At 41.2% G+C, this 11,008-nt stretch overlaps 1 non-coding gene across 1 annotated transcript; it reads left to right on the top strand.

The window, feature by feature from the left end:
• The first annotated feature begins 2,628 nt into the window (after positions 1 to 2,628).
• On the top strand, positions 2,629 to 2,704 carry TRNAV-GAC (transfer RNA valine (anticodon GAC)). The gene has a single exon. It is a non-coding gene; the product is annotated as a tRNA-Val (tRNA).
• Positions 2,705 to 11,008: the final 8,304 nt, after the last annotated feature.

Below are 11,008 nucleotides of genomic sequence, written 5' to 3' on the forward strand. Positions count from 1 at the left end.
TCACTTTTTCCATTGCTTCCTTTTTCACTGTTTTTTTTTTCTTTTTCTTTTTGTTTGTATTTTTTGAAGCTGGAAACGGGGAGGCAGTCAGACAAGACTACCGCATGCGCCCAACCGGGATCCACCGGGCATGCCCACCAGGGGATGATGCTCTGCTCATCTGGGGCATTGCTCTGTTGCAACCAGAGTCACTCTAGCGCCTGAGGCAGAGGCCATAGAGCCATTCTCAGTGCCCGGGCCAACTTTGCTCCAATGGAGACTTGGCTGCAGGAGGGGAAAAGAGAGACAGAGAAGAAGGAGAGGGGGAGGGGTGGAGAAGCAGATGGGCGCTTCTCCTGTGTGCCCTGGCTGGGAATCAAACCCAGGACTCCCGCATGCCAGGCCGACGCTCTACCACTGAGCCAACCGGCCAGGGCCCTTTTTACTGTTTTAATTGGGCATTACATCTTGCAGAAAGTTTTAAAGTTATCATGTTTATAAAGACTCCTTTAGCCTGACCAGGTGGTGGCGCAGTGGATAGAGCGTTGGACTGGGATGCGGAAGGACCCAGGTTCGAGACCCCGAGGTCGCCAGCTTGAGCATGGGCTCATCTGGCTTGAGCAAAGAGCTCACCAGCTTGGACCCAAGGTCGCTGGCTCCAGCAGGGGGTTACTTGGTCTGCTGAAGGCCCACGGTCAAGGCACATGTGAGAAAGCAATCAATGAACAACTAAGAAGTCACAACGCGCAACGAGAAACTGATGATTGATGCTTCTCATCTCTCTCTGTTCCTGTCTGTCCCTGTCTATCAAAAAAAAAAAAGACTCCTTTAAACCTTAATAAAGTACTTACAATGTTGTTATGTTTGTTTAATTTATTGATACTTAAACTTTTAATGACCTGATATGTGCAAATATGTAAAAATGCCATATTCACCTATTGCAACTTCATATTAATAAAAAAGATTAGATGTTCACAAAAGCAGTAATAGTATTCCTAGAAAAAATTAATTGCATTGTTCTTAAAATTTTAGGATTGTCCATCTTCTCCAAGTTCCAAACATTCCCTGTTGTAGCACACTTTCTTTTATTTTTCTTCCTCTTTTCCAAATGAGAGGAGAGGAGATACAGACTCCTGCTTGCACCCCAACCAGGATCCACACAGCAACCCATCTGGGGCCATGCTTGCAACCAAGCTATTTTTAACATCTGAGGTGGAGGCTCCAGGGAGCCATTCTCAGCACCCTGGGCCAACTCACTTGAACCAATCCAGTCATGTCTGTGGGAGGGAAAGAGAGAGAAAGAGTGAAAGAGAAAGAACGGGATGGGGTGGGGTGGAGAAGCAGATGGTCGCTTCTCCTTTGTGCCCTGACCAAAAAATCTAACCAGGGACTTCCACCTGTCAGACTGATGAGCTACCATTGAGCAAACCTGCCAGGGCCAACACACATTGTAACTTTGTTTTTTATTAACAATTCTGCCTCCACTTCCAATATGTGGGGGTTTTCTCAACACCATCAAGCAATTCTCTGACACCAACAGGGTATCCTATAATTCAACTCAATTCTAACACTGTCTACCAGATCCCTCAGGTTAAGAGCTCGGTCCCACAGAACAGCCCCTCCCCCCACTCTGATGCCAATCACAGATCCAGGCTCTCCTCTGTGCTTCTGACCAACTGGCTATAAATTGGAGGTTCCAATGACACTCTCCTTGAGTTCAATTAATTTGATAGAGTGGCTCACAGAACTCAAAGAAAGATTTTATTTTCTAGATCACCAGTTTATTATAAAAGGATATAACTCAGGGATAGCCAGATGGAAGTGATACATAGGGCAAGGAGTGGGGGGAGGGCTTGAAGCTAAAAATCTACAAAAAGGATCTAGCAATTAAATACTAAATACTAAAAACAAAACAAGTAATATTGGTGATAACCTTGATTCATAGCCAAGCTTCCTTAAAATAGAAGGTGAGAGTTAAAAAAAAAAAAAAAAAGCTAAGATCAACTTGCAGTTCTGCCTTCTTCTTTCTCACAAATAAAATGGAATTAATATGTACTTCCCAGGTCATTGTAAAGATGAATGAAGATTATGTATTCCCAGAAAATAGAAGGCACTCACTTAAGAGTAGCTATTGTGATTAGTATTATTTTGTCTACTTTGGCTGAATATTCCACAAAATGGGAGAATATTGGTCGATATTAAGGGGAGTATTTGCTCAGATATTATGAATCATGTGTAATAACAGATTATAGTGTTCACTTAAACAGTGAGACAAACCCAAACAGTAACCTGGTATGATAGAAAGCTCCATGGGCTATGAATCAATGAATTTTAATTCTAGTGCCAGCTTGGCTACCAATTGTGAAATATTGTAACTCTTGTGGGCTCCGATGTCCTTGAGCTTAAACTGGAAAATTACTGTGTTGGTTTCCAGCGGTAAAATATGCTCCCATTCAGATAAACCTCTATTACATTAAGCATTGGCCTTCCTGTTGCTATCACTCCTGTACCACATCCTTCAGAAAGTACAGACTCAATAGAAGAGACACATACCATAACTTGGAATCTCTCTGTAATTATAGAAATACAAGATACTTATTTGATATCCCAGCACTAGATTTTTTCCCCCATAAAAATATGTTGTCTACGGCCCTGGCCGGTTGGCTCAGTGGTAGAGCGTCGGCCTGACGTGCAGAAGTCCCAGGTTCGATTCCTGGCCAGGGCACACAGGAGAAGTGCCCATCTGCTTCTCCACCCCTCCCCCTCTCCTTCCTCTCTGTCTCTCTTTCCCCTCCCGCAGCTGAGGCTCCATTGGAGCAAAGATGGCCCGGGTGCTGGGGATGGCTCCTTGGCCTCTGCTCCAGGCGCTAGAGTGGCTCTGGTCGTGACAGAGCTATGCCCCGGAGGGGCAGAGCATCGCCCCCTGGTGAGCAGAGCGTTGCCCCTGGTGGGCGTGCCGGGTGGATCCCGGTCGGGCGTATGCAGGAGTCTGACTGTCTCTCCCCGTTTCCAGCTTCAGAAAAATACAAATATATATATATATATATATATATATATATATATATATATATATATATATATATATATATATATATTCTAGGTAAAAACGTTTGTCAAATATAAAAGGGCAAGTGTTTTTTTCTCAAAAATGACAAAAAAGCCCACTCCATTCTACCCCCCAAAAAATGCATTCAGTTTTTCTCCCTGTTAGTAGAAGTAAGAAATAGAGTAATGAGTGCTCCTGAAACTTTACCAGAGATACAATGAAATACAGAAGGATCCAGAAAAGTCATGTATTTGAGTCACGGAATCTTTGTGGTAAGCTCATGATAATTTTCTATCTCATCATGTTCCTGAGGGCTGGCAATGAGTATTTCCTGATGGTTTTCTTTCTCCCTTTGCACATCTATGTCTATATTTATCCACAATGAATATATTTGTGCATGTTTTTCTTATTAAAATTGCTCCCTCTCCTTTAGCCAGCTTCTCCAATCAGGCTTCAGGCAGAACTTGGATATGAAAAATGGTTCATCTCCAAGGTCCTTCCTGCCCCCTATTTATAGAGAGAGCAGTCTGGAGTTTTTCTCTAATCCTTACTTCCTTTTCCATTCCTCAATCAGTAGGAAATGATTTAATAAAAACAGACAATAGAATGGCAATTGCCAGGGGATGCGGGAAGGGGAATTGAGGCGATGGAGGCCAAAGGAACACGTTTTCAGTTGTAGGAAGAGTAAGTTCTGAGTACTTAATGTACAGTATGGTGACTATAGTTATTATTGTATACTTGAAAGCTGCTAACAGTTGATCTTAGGCATTCTTAACACACACACACAGTTAACTACTTTAACTATGTGAGGTGATGAATGTGTTATCTTGATCTTAGTAAGCATTCTGCAATGTATCTGTATATCAAATCATCACATTGTGCACTTTAAATATATACATTTACTAATCAGGCAGTGGTGCAGTGGATAAAGCGTCAGCCTGGGATGCTGAGGATCCAGGTATGAAACCCCGAGATCGCTGGCTTGAGCACAGGCTCATTAGCTTGAGCACGGGGTCACTGGCTTCAGTGTGGGATCGTAGACATGACCCCATGGTTGCTGACTTGAGCCCAAAGGCCGCTAGCTTGAAGCCCAAGGTTGCTGGCTTGAGCAAGAGGTCACTGGCTTGGCTGGTGCCCCCTGGTTAAGGCACATATGAGAAAGCAATCAATGAACAACTGAAGTGCTGCATTGAAGAATTGATGCTTCCCATTTCTCTCCCTTCCTGTCTGTCTGTCCTCCCCCACCCCTGTTAAATGCGCGGGCACACACACACACACACACACACATAATTATATTTAAAATAAAATGTAAAAGACTGTAGAGGAAAGAATATAAGTGCAGTCATTTGGCACTTTGGTATGAACTTAATAGGTTACATTCCCTGAGAATATCTGTATCTTATTATCTGTCACTTTATTATTCATTGAAGAAATAAAAGCTTTATCTCTCTGAGGATGACACTTTCTGATGTCTTGAATTCCAAGCATCAGAAAAGTCTGTATAGTGAGACTTGAACAATTTTGTTCTGACCTCAGTGGGAGTGGGATGAGGAGGGCATTCCCAGCATGGTACCCCATTGCATAGGTGGGCCAGCACAACCCTGCCTCCTCTGTGCCTGAAATCTGAGCAGACGCTGAATGGCCCCAACATCTGGGGGAGGGGGGAGTTTACTTTTTTCCCTCCTGCAGGTTTGGTGAGGACATTTCTACAAAAGAATAAGTCATTAGAATCTTAGAATTTGGGAAATAAAATTCATCAAAACTAGTAGTCAGGTTTTTTTTAATCCTGTCCCATACATTCATGGGCATAAATCACCTTATCAATACAATCTCTCAAGGGTGTGGGAATAAGTATCTATCCTCAGGTGGAGACTCTGGTCCAACAAGTCTTCTCAGTGTACAGATGGGGAAAAGAGGGCTAGCAGGACTGGATCCAGGCTTGTGGACAACCTCATTCAACCAGGGGTCCTTCTTTAAGAAAAAATAAATCACAATTATGAATAAAGTATCAGGTACAGAAGCAAATATCTACTTATAATGAGAAATCACAACACATTACAAATCTTAAGAAGCTGGTAAATAATGCAAATCTTAAAACACCCCCCCAAAAAATCATCATATTCTTATCTACTTGACAGATAAGAATTTATCTATTATTCTTTCCTACCCTTTTTGACTGCATAATCTTTAATCTTCTCTTTATTTGAGAATTTCATTATATTTTTTAATTAGAGAGAATTGAAAGGTAATTTGATCTTTCCTCCAACATACTTGAGCAGTTTGGTTTTTATTATAGTTTAGAAAAGTTTCTTTCAGTTTCATAATTCTTATTAGCATGATGGTGTAAGGTTTTAGGATTGTTGTCAGATTTGGGACAACTTCTATCAATTTTCTTTCATGTATGAACTGTAAGCTTCTCTGGGCATTTAAGTTTTCTTGAGTGATGACTAATTTTAAGCACTTAAAATTGATGAGAGCCATTAAATAGTTTGTCATCAACATTTTCACTGTAGTTGTGTAAAATGAATTTTGTATTATTTTCATAGATATTAGTATTTCATGTTGTATCAGTCCGGGTCCAATCAGAAGAGAAAACCACATGGTAATCTGATAGGAAACACTTGTGGTCCAGCCATGACAAGTCTGTTACAGGTCTTCAAATGGGAAAAGATATGGAATTGAAATAAATGATAGACAAGGACTTAAAGATATACATATACAGTTGGGTTCAGGAGGACACCATGGCAAACAGTCTCTACTTCCCTTAGCCGTAAAGCCCGCGCTCCCAGAAACACATCTACTTTTATTCATAGAAAAAATGTGGTTCATCAGCAATTCAATTAAGTTTCCAAGGCAACTCAAAGATAACCCCCACCATACCATCCAAATCTACTTTACACTAATAAGAAACTAGCTTCCAGACTCTTTCGGAGAACATGGGTGAGACAAATGAGAATCAGGTGTAGCTCTTTGTTAACTAGGCAAATGAGGTGGGGTTTGGGCCCAGCACCTCTGTCCAGATTGCAAAAATACCCTGTTTATTTATTCGGTCCCCAGCAAACAATAAAAAGACATAAAGAAAATAACCTAAAAAGAATATAGGATATAGAAATAGATAAGAGGAGCAGTTACTACCTTCAGTGCTGAGAGAGAACACTCCACACTCCCTTACTCCCAGCCAGAGCTGAGATATAGACACTATATGGCTGTGACTCGCTGAATGGCAGGCAAAGAATTTGTCGGAGTGTCCACTGGTGGAACTCGCTGGAAATGTGCACTCTAGAGTGCTGGTGAAAGCTAATCATAGGAAGAGGTCTCATCGAGGCAGTCCTTTACAAAACAGCCCAAGAGGCTTGCCAGAGAGAGCTACTGGCTACCGTGCACTGCAGGAGCTGGGCACTGGACAAGCTACAACCGCTGTAGCAGCCAGATGTGGGGAAATCGTGTACCCTGCAGGAGACTGGTGCAGGGGAAGGTGTGGCCAGAAGTCATGTGTGCTGCAGGAACCTACCCACGCACACCAGAATCAGGAAGCAAAACTTTTTTCCTCCTTCACTGCTCCTCCAGCATCCTCTATTAAAGCCTCAACGTTATCTGGGATGAGAAAATTATTTAAAGGGCCCAGATCTATTTTTCAAAGAGTGCCCAAAGAAGTATGATTTGAAACTAAAAAGCCTTATATCAATAAGCACTCATATGTTAAATGAGTGAGAAATTTAAATCTTTCTTATCTTAATTAAACGGACTAGCAAACATCCAAGAGATTATTTCTTTCTCTTTTTGAGTTACTGTTTTTCTTATGCTTGGAAAAAATTCTTGTCACCACTTGTCCCTCCCTCAATATTAGAATAATTTCCATTTACTGTTCTTCTTTATCCCTTATTTTTGTGTGTCATTACATATTTATCAGAAAATTTCCCAGTTTTTTTAATAAACTTAAAACTGACAAAGAACATAGCCTTTATAAATTTCCAAATTAAAAATCTATCACTTCTGGCTAGTTTTGTTGAAACATTCCAAAATGACTTTCCAAATTGAAGTTAAAGTGATATATTTTCAATTCAATTTTCCTTAGCTGGCTTCTAAAACCGGCCATTGCCATTCCAACACCATCTGATATTAGGGAAAGTCTAACAGATGAGAAGTCTGAGTGAAAATAAACAGTGGTTAAAATATCTTACTTTGCCCATTTTAGAAAAAAAACAGTTGATCATGTAAAACATGTGACCATGTGAAATTATATTGTTACTCAGCAGCAGGACCTGGCCACCTGGTCATTCCTTTCCCCATCACACTAAACTCTCTGGTCCACACTGCACACTTTTAAAAGATGGCCTCTGTATATCATTACAAGCCCATACTGGGACAAGGCAAAGAAGTGATCTCAGATGTCCACATAGGTACCTAGGCCTGCTTCTCACTGTGCGTCAGCTCCTGACTTTCTAGATGCTTTGGATCCATTCCACACAGTTTCTTGGCCCCTATTATTTGACTAGCCCAGGGGTTGAAAATTCTTCAGACTTCAGAAGCAGGCCAGTATTGCAAATGAGAAAAGTAGCTCTATCAGGAAAGGGGGGCTTATGAAGACAAGTAGAGACATTTCCCATTGAAAGGGATATTGTTGCCATACAGAAATACCCAATGATAATAAATATATATTCTGATTTTTTTAAAAGAAAGTAAAATTTTAGATTTTATGTGAAACTACCAAATATTAAAGATTGGCAATGAATTTAAAATGTTTAAAACACTATGGATTAGTTTTTCCTGGAGTAAATTAGACCACACAACCAAAATCCTCTACCCTTCCACTCCTATCTTCTAATCACATGTCTTGTTTTATTATAATAGCACTTATTACTCTCTGACACCTAGTTGTTTACTCTCTGGCACACATACTGTATGCCGAGAAAGCTCCATAAATAAGACCTTGTATAGATTTTTCACTGTTATATCCTTAGCACCAGAAGAACACCTAGAATACAATATACCAAAATGTCTGTCAAATGACTGAATGAGTGACTTGGAATGATTGCTTTTGAATTTTTCATCTTTATTTCTTTTTCAATACGAGCATAAGGGTATTCTCTCAGGTCCTAGGAACAGTCAGCACTTCCTCCAAATGAACTTCCCTTCTGTTCAGAATCTAAACTGACTTGGGAGGAGAGGCAAATATAATTATCTTCATCTCTGCCTCAGAAAAAGCCATAAGGTTTTAAATATGGAACATTATAAACCAAGATTTTAAAATTTACATCAGTTGAAGTAAATTTTACTTAAATGTTTAATTATATTTCAATCAAGAATGTTAGCTTTGATCAGAATTTAAGATTCAGACAAATATTTTGGGTCAAAAATGTAAAGATAACTGATAGAAAATATAGTAAATATAGTAAACAAATATCCAAAATTGTTGTAGTCCTATGAAAGTGGCTTTTCATTTTGTTTTGTTTTGGTATGTTAATGTCTATTTTCTCATTATAGGGGATGAAGTTTTAAGAAACAAGTTTGATGAAGCATCTTGAAATGCCTCCTAATTTGCTCTCTTAAATGCACATATTGATCACACAGCTGCAAAATATAGGTTATAGATCCGTTCTTTTCAGAACAGAGACAGGTTGCCTGGAGAGTTTATTTTGCTTTCCATATTGGGAATAGAAGACAAAAGACTCTTTCTTTTACCACTGGTTGGAATTTACCAAACAATTTTTAAGACTAAAGATGCTATAATTGTATTGGTCCCTTTAGAACTGAAGCCTACCCCTGGCTGGTGGTGCAATGGATAGGGCACTGCCCTGAGCACCGAGGTCACAGGTTCAAGCCCAGTCAGGGCACATATGAGAAGCAATCAATGTATGGCACAGCTAAGAGGAGCAAGGAGTTGATGCTTCTCTCTCTCTCTCTCTGTCCCTTTCTCTGAAAAAATAAACAAACAACACACAAAGACAACCCTAAAACCTAATTGATAGTATTGTACCTTGTGTGAACAGATGGATGACAGCTATCATAGAAAGAGACAATCCAAAGGTTGGGCACTGTGGCCATTTCTCAGCTTTGGTCAGAAGAGAATCATCCCTAGATCTACCAGGCCTGCTTAATTTGATATAATAATGCATCATAAGAAATATGCAACTCACTCCCTTCCTTCTGATTCCCTACCCCACACACTCGACTCTCTGGCTTCCCACACAGATGTGCTTTCCTAAAGCACTTCTGGTTCTTGGCCCGAATAGCCCATCAGAATTACCCAGGGAGCTTTTAAAAAATAATGATATAGAAGCTCTCCTGAGGCCAACTGCACCAGAATTTCTGAGGGGCCCAGCATAGGTATTTTTAAAAAGCTCCCTTGGTGATTTTAAAACACAGCCCAAGTAGAAACCACTGGCCTACAAGGGGACAATGTGCTGGTCAGATTTTCCTGCTCCAGATCCCCTGATGGAATAAAATCGCACAACCTTACTCTAGACTACAATGCCCTGTCGAATCTGACTGTGTCTACACCTCTAAGCCCCTCACCTACCACATTCTCTTTGCTCCCTATACTCCAGCCATACTGATTGATTTGTATAACAAATCACCCTGAAATTTAAAGGCTAAAAACAACACATATTTATTATTAGACAATTTCAGTAGGCCAGGAATCCAAGCCCAGTTTGGGTGGTGCCTGTGACTCAAGGTCCCTCACAAGCTGCATGCAGTCAAGGCGTTGACCTTGATTGTAGCCTCATCTGAAGTCTCAACTAGGGGCGGGGTTGCTTCCACACTCATGGACCTCTGTCTCTTAGTGGCTGTTGGACTGAAGGTCTCAGCTCCTCCTTGCTGGCTGTAGGCCCGAGGTCCCCCGCAGTGCTGGGCTACGTGGACCACTCCATAGGGCAGCTCATGGCAGCTTGCTTCATCAGAGCAAGTGTGCTGCGAGTCCCCAAGGCCACCCCTACATTCACCAATGATCTAGAAGCATTCATGGAACTCACCATGTAATTGTACTCATACTAAGATTTATCCAAGCAATGTGGAAAGGATGCATAGCCAGATCATAAAGGAAACAGGCACAGGTGGAGTCTAGAGGAATCTGTTAGCAGGCTTCTTTCTGCTCCCATTCTCCCACAAGGGCTCGCACAGATCACGCTCTTTTCCCAGCAACAAAACTGCGGCGATGCGTGCGCAATACTTCCGCCTAGGAAAGCCGAGTAACGATGCAGCACCTGAAGATTTTATAGGAAGCTGGTCACACAGGCAACCTCTGCCCAGTGCATACTAAAACTCCAGACTCTGAGGAGAGAGCAGGTTCCTCTCTCAGCATGAGCATACTGTCTGCACACCCTAGGTATAGTGAGCCATCCTTATCAGGTAGGGAAAGTTTTATATTAGTTCAGGAAACTGTTTACTAGCCAAGTTCTCAGGTGCCAGCCACAGGCCAATCTTATAAGCCCACCTTTCTAAGCATAGCATTGTCAGGCCTGCTGTGTTAACTCTTTGCTGCACAGCAAGAAAACAAGAGTGGGAAAAAAGCACACCAGATGGAAGTTGCCACATCTTTGCATCCTGATATTGGCAGTGACAGTACATTGCCTCCGCTACATTTTATTACTATCTTTCTTTCTTTCTTTCTTTCTTTCTTTCTTTCTTTCTTTCTTTCTTTCTTTCTTTCTTTCTTTCTTTCTTTTTCTTTTCTTTTCTTTTCTTTTTTCTTTTCTTTTTTTTTTTTTTTTTTTTTGTGTGTGTGTGTGTGTGCATGACAGAGAAAGAGAGAGACAGAGAAAGGGACAGATAGAGACAGACAGACAGGAAGGGAGAGAGATGAGAAGCATCAATTCTTCATTGTGACACTTTAGTTATTCATTGATTGCTTTCTCATATGTGCCTTGACGGGGGGGGCTACAGCAGACCAAGTGACCCCTTGCTCAAGCCAGCAACCTTGGGTTCAAGCTGATGAGCTGTGCTCAAACCTGATGAGCCCGTGCTCAAGCTGGTGACCTTGGG

The sequence above is a fragment of the Saccopteryx leptura genome, chromosome 2, assembly GCF_036850995.1.
Source record: "Saccopteryx leptura isolate mSacLep1 chromosome 2, mSacLep1_pri_phased_curated, whole genome shotgun sequence".
Classification (NCBI taxonomy): Eukaryota; Metazoa; Chordata; class Mammalia; order Chiroptera; family Emballonuridae; genus Saccopteryx; species Saccopteryx leptura.